This window comes from Lissotriton vulgaris, chromosome 5 (assembly GCF_964263255.1).
Source record: "Lissotriton vulgaris chromosome 5, aLisVul1.2, whole genome shotgun sequence".
Lineage (NCBI taxonomy): Eukaryota > Metazoa > Chordata > Amphibia > Caudata > Salamandridae > Lissotriton > Lissotriton vulgaris.
The window spans coordinates 12,792,370-12,798,945 of NC_141693.1; the positions used below are offsets into that span (position 1 = coordinate 12,792,370).

The following is a 6,576-nucleotide window of genomic DNA, read 5'->3' on the forward strand; positions in this document are numbered from 1 at the left end:
TCCTATGGTTTCCAGTCTTATGCATGTCTTCTCTATGTATACATATAGTTTTATAACTTCTATGGCTTGGGTTTACGCCTGTTGATTCCAGCCTTTTGTGTATATATTGCATCCTGGAAACTTTGTGTTCGGATACGGACTGCTTACTATTCTATATTCAAGCATGTGAATCTATGAAAGACACCCCAATACTGGAGAAGAACAATTGTTACTTACCTGTAAACAGGTGGTTCTCCAGTATTGGTGTCTTTCATAGATTCACATGCGACCCTCCCATCCTCCCCTCAGAGGCTCGCTTCTCCTCATAGACTCTGTGGTCACTCTTGTGCTACGAAAATCTGAGGGCTTGAGCTCTGAGGAGAAGGTTCTAGAGGGCTGCTGGCGCCTGATTGGCTGCAGTTTGGACTAACATAATGACAAGGATAGGCTGCATTGGAACTTCTTTTTCCCCATGCATTCCTATGTGGAAACTCTTGGCTAGGTACCAGATGGTTATTGTATGCATTTTTTGGGTTTTTCCTTATTATGTATATATATATTTATTATATATTATTATATATTTAGCATTTATTGCTATTTTATTTACCGTGGGACTCCCACTCCGACGACGGGGAATATTCAAGCATGTGAATCTATGAAAGACACCAATACTGGAGAACCACCTGTTTACAGGTAAGTAACAATTGTTCATCCCGCACGCCTCCCACCGAGAGGAGCCAAGGTCCCCTCGCAGGCCCTTTGCTCCTTCTTGGCCGCCCTGCCGCACGAGAAGGGCCACTCCCCGGTCGCCCGGAACTTGGCCGGGCCAGGCCGGGACTCGGGTGTGGGAGGGCCCAGCCGGCGCCAGGGCCTTTTCGAGGGAGGGGGTGGTACCAGCCCGGGGATGCACTGCCATTCGGTTTCCCCCCACCAGAGAGGACGTCGTGCCGGGTGAACTTGGAATCCGTCTCGGAGAGGGACAGGGGACAGAGGCCACCCCCTACCATCCCCGGTCCCTCACACATCGGTCAGGCCATCTCCCGGGAGAAGAGGCCCTCCGAAGTCCCGGTCCTCACCCAAGCACCCCATGTGGCCGCGGACCGCTCCACCGGCCGGGGCGTGCCAGGGCAGGGCCGGGCTCTGGGCCTACGGTGTGTGCTTTCAGGAGGCGGCCGAGGGCTTCGGGCTGGCACCGTTGGTCGCTCGTGCCGCTCCGCCGTTAATGATCCTTCCGCAGGTTCACCTACGGAAACCTTGTTACGACTTTTACTTCCTCTAAATAGTCAAGTTTGATCGTCTTCTCGGCGCTCCTCCAGGGCCGTTGTCGACCCCAGCGGGGCCGATCCGAGGACCTCACTAAACCATCCAATCTGTAGTAGCGACGGGCGGTGTGTACAAAGGGCAGGGACTTAATCAACGCAAGCTTATGACCCGCACTTACTGGGACTTCCTCGTTCATGGGAATTAATTGCAATCCCCAATCGCAATCACTAACGGTGTTCAGCGGGTTACCCGCACCTGTCGGCGAACGGTAGACACACGCTGATCCGTTCAGTGTAGCGTGCGTGCAGCCCCGGACATCTAAGGGCATCACAGACTTGTTATTGCTCGATCTCGTGTGGCTAAACGCCACTTGTCCCTCTAAGAAGTTGGATGCCGACCGCTGGGGGTCGCGTAACTAGTTAGCATGGAGGAGTCTCGTTCTTTATCGGAATTAACCAGACAAATCGCTCCACCAACTAAGAACGGCCATGCACCACCACCCACAGAATCGAGAAAGGGCTATTAATCTGTCAATCCTTTCCGTGTCCGTGCCGGGTGAGGTTTCCCGTGTTGAGTCAAATTAAGCCGCAGGCTCCACTCCTGGTAGTGCCCTTCCGTCAATTCCTTAAAGTTTCAGCTTTGCAACCATACTCCACCCGGAACCCAAAGACTTTGGTTTCCAGGAAGCTGCTCGGCGGGTCATGGGAATAACGCTGCCGGATCGCTAGTCGGCATCGTTTATGGTCCTACCTACGACGGTATCTGATCTTCTTCGAACCTCCGACTTTCATTCTTGATTAATGAAAACATTCTTGGCAAATGCTTTCGCTTTGGTTCGTCTTGCGCCTGTCCAAGAATTTCTCCTCAAGCGGCACAATACGTATGCCCCCGGCCGTCCCTCTTAATCATGGCCCCAGTTCCAAAAACCAACAAAATAGAACCGGAGTCCTATTCCATTATTCCTAGCTGAAGTATTCAGGCGACCGGCCTGATTTGAACACTCTAATTTTTTCAAAGTAAACGCTTCGGACCCCCAGGACACTCAGTCAAGAGCATCAAGGGGGCACCGAGAGGCAGGGGCTGGGACAGGCGGTAGCTCACCTCACGGCGGACCACCAGCTCGATCCCAAGATCCAACTACGAGCTTTTTAACTGCAGCAACTTTAATATACGCTATTGGAGCTGGAATTACTGCGGCTGCTGGCACCAGACTTGTCCTCCAATGGATCCTCGTTAAAGGATTTAAAGTGTACTCATTCCAATTGCAGGGCCTCGAAAGAGTCCTGTATTGTTCGAACCCTGATTCCCCGTTACCCGTGGTCACGATGGTAGGCACAGAAAGTACCATCGAAAGATGATAGGGCAGACATCCGAATGTATCGTCGCCGTCACAGGGACGTGCGATCGGCCCGAAGTTATCTAGAGTCACCAAAGCGGCCGGGCGAGCCCGGATTGGTCTTGGTCTAATAAATGCACGCATCCAGGAAGGTCAGCACTCGTCTGCATGTATTAGCTCTAGAATTACCACTGTTATCCAAGTAACAGATGGAGCGATCAAAGGAACCATAACTGATTTAATGAGCCATTCGCAGTTTCACTGTACCAGCCGTGTGTACTTACACGTGCATGGCTTAATCTTTGAGACAAGCATATGCTACTGGCAGGATCAACCACGTAGCCTGATGACAGGGTGGGAGCCGCGTGCCCATCTCCCCGACCGGCAACCTCCGCGCAGCCCTATGTCTCTCGGGAGCCTGCAAGGGGAAGGAGGGGTGTGAAGCGGTGGTGCGGTCGCATGGGCACCGGTAAGCCCAGCCGTCTCCCCCGGGAGGGCTGGCCGAGGCGCAGCCGGGGTGAGAGGCAGGGATGCCGGGGCCTGGCGGCGGCAGCACCTCTCGGAACGGTCGTTCCGAGCTGCTACGGAAATGTGCTGGGCAGAGGGGGGTGACTGTGTGGCGCATGGGCCTACAGACCTGCTGGGCAGCAGCATCCGAGGGCCTGGTGCCACCCGACCCCTCCAGTTCGGGTCAGATCACTGGGGGGCACTGGCTGCCAGGGCAACTCGGTCTTCGCTATGCTGGATAAAGGGCCTCCCGCCAGGAGGCAGGTCCTCGAGTCGGACGGTCCATGCAGGGTGGAGGCTCTTTGCCTGAAACAACAGCCGAGACTGGCCAAGCAGTCCATCTCTAAACGGACCGAGAGTGCCCAATCGATCAGACTACAGCCGGGGCATCCCCTGGCAGGTCGCCCTCGCAGGGGGTGTGCTGGCTTGGCATCTCCTTCCTATTGCCGGGACAAGCAGACTCGGAGAAAAAGGACCATCTGGAAAGGGGCCAGAGAGGCAGGTGTGTACCCGGGCCCCTGGGGGCCCCAGCAGGCAGGCCCTGGGTGCTGCCTTCCATCACCTCAGCAGCGCTGGACCTCACGAGGTCTGCCTGAGAAAACTAGGAGAAAAGGACCATCAGCAAGGGGCTGAGAGGCAGGAGCGTCCCCGGGCCTCTAGAGGCCCCGGCGGGCAGGCCCCAGGACTGCTTTCCCCCTCTCAGCGTGGAAGGACCTCACGGAGGTCTGCCTGAGCAAACTCAGTGAAAAAGGACCATCGGCAAGGGGCTGAGAGGCAGAAGCGTCCCCGGGCCCCTGGGGGCCCCGGCGGGAGTGCCCGGGTCCTGCCTTTCACTGTGTCAGAATTACCAGACCGCAAGGAGGTCTGACTGACCCTCTCCCTAGTAATCTGGAGGAAAATTACCCCCTTTCTTGTAATCCGTGCACTCGAGGTGACAGAGGGGACCCAAGGCTCGAAAGTACACGACCTCCTGGAGCCCTCGCTGGGATCAGGGAGGCAAATGGCACCTCATCGGGACTTCCAGGAAAGCTTGGCCATCTGGTCACCCCATAGGAAAGCATTGCGGGTGACCAGATGGCCGAGGGGATCCCAGTGACCAGATGGCCGAGGGGATCCCAGCGACCAGATGGCCAAGGGGATGCCAGCGACCAGATGGCCGGACACGAAAGGGAAGCCAGCCGGTCGCTCTGTGACCCAACGAAAAAGTGAGCTGGCGCTGGGGAGTGGGGGACCAGAGGCCCAGGGCCCCAGCTGGGCCCCAGTCATGGAGGATGCGAGGGGGACCCAACGGGCCCTCCGACCTGGGACCCGCCGACACCTTGACTAGAAGGGAAGGCCTGCACAGGTCTGACAGACCCCTGACCTGGGCCCTTGGTGGAGCAGCAGGCCGGGGGGACGGGGCCCTGGGCCGGGACACCCGACCTGGGGCCCCGCGGGACCCCTGGACCCAGCCGGGGCTCCCAAACCCCTGGAGGCCCAGGGGACGCCTCCCTGGGCCCACGGACCCTCAGGACGTTCCCTCGTTTTCAGCAATTTTTTCCCCAAAATTATGCGTAGTGTGCGTAGTGGCACTACGCCCAGCCCTAGGCGTAAGTCGACCAAGATATAATCATTGTGGGAAGGGCATGCACGTTTATTGTAAGTATTTTTCCCCCTGATGTCGAATAGGGTTCTGCCATTTGTGGCTCTTAGGCCATATTCTAGTATTATAGCCGTAACTTGGATTACAATCTCAGACCATCTTTGTACTGGTGGTAAGACTAAGGGGGGCACTGCCCATTTGCTATCCTCTTCAATAATCCCTAGGAGATCTTCACTGCTTAGTGGCTCGAATGTGAAGTTAAAGTCGCCGGCCACAATGATTTTAGCAGACGGGGGCCACTTGTTTATTTGATTTTCTAGCTGTGTTAAGATGGTCGAGAACTTGCCATTGACTGTCCCTCTTACATAGACATTAAAGAGCTCCAATAGCTCTCCTTGTAAGCCACATAATGTTGGGACTTCCGGTGTCATGTAGGAGGGCTGAGCAGCCCAGATCTAATCTGATCCAAGCTGTTAGTCCTCCAGAAGGCCTGCCCTTTCCCGTAGACACTGCCGGGATATGGAATGTACTGTAGCCGGATTTATACATTGCAGTTACACTCCAGGTCTCCTGGAATAAACATATACCATGAGTTTCTACAAACTTGTTCCACAAGGGAACTGTTATATTTTTCTTTAACCCAGCTATGTTCCAGGAGAGGATGTTTAAGTGGGTTTGATCAACGGAAGTGAGCCTTGAGGTTTCCTTATGTGTAACATTTTCATGTGGAATAAGAATGGGAGGCGCCAAAGGTAGCCCTTGGTTGGTCAGAGAAGGGGTGCTGCGACAGAAGGATTTGAGACTCCTCTCCCCTTCTTCAGGTGGATTTTGATAGAGTCAATCATTAGCGTCCAAGTTTGACACAGGACCTTCAATTCCAAGAGCATGTTCCTTCACCCCACCACTTACAGTTGCAGTTAGAATGGGACGGCGCCTTAATTGTATACGGGACGAATCAGGGGAGGACGTTCTATACTCTAATGCTGCCAAGTTTTCAGCCAGACTAGCATCTGCCAGTGTTAATTCAATACTATCTAATGTTGTATTGGGGATTATACATCTTCTTGCTTTAGTTATGTCCTCCCTAATGATGAAAAGACACCCTCGTACATGACAAATCTAATGGATTGATTTATTAATCAGTGATTCGCCATTTTCAGGGCTTCTAGTCTCAGTGAGTTTGGAGACATTAACCATGAAAACGATATTTGTAGGTGTGTTTTGGTTCTCACAATTTCTAAGGCCTGGGTTTGTTAGAGGAACTGACAGAGTAGGAGCTCTATTGTGTATGCCCGGTGGTACATGTTTCTTTACTACTAGGAGACTAGATCTATCTGCACTGTCTTTGGTATAAACGGGTCTATTAAGTATGTGCTGTAGTGAGCCTCCTTTTCCCCCTGAGTAATTTGGACATCAACCTCGCAGCATCTGGAATGTTTGTGCTTGGGCCCCCTTGGCTGCATGTGGTTTCCTGAGCTGCATGGGGGACCAATCCAACTTGACTTATATTTGTTTTAAGGTTAAGTGTAGAGTTGACTGTTACACAGAGCTCGGTGAACATGCTTTTCATCTGTTCGATCTCCCCTCCAAGTGCCATTATAACTGCTACTGGGTCCCCAATATATTGATTACATGGGAAACTTTGCACCTTCTCAGGTGTATCAGGCAATAATGGTGTTAATATCGAGTGAGAGTGTTCACTTATCGTATCATGGGAGGCAAATTTGTTGGAAGATTGGACAATAAAGCCCAACTGATTTGGCAGCCTACTCTTTTCTTGGGCGATCAAAGACTCATGCTCAGGGGGATTCGCTTCAGGCTGAGACAGACTCGCAGCCCCCTTTTTTTTCCCCGATTTGATTTATTAAAAATTTATGGAATTACCACTTTTTGGGGGGACTACAGGACA

The 6,576-nt window shown here is 53.2% G+C and overlaps 1 pseudogene; it reads right to left on the minus strand.

The window, feature by feature from the left end:
- Positions 1–1,199: 1,199 nt before the first annotated feature.
- LOC147709993 (18S ribosomal RNA) lies at positions 1,200–2,919 on the minus strand (annotated as a pseudogene).
- Positions 2,920–6,576: the final 3,657 nt, after the last annotated feature.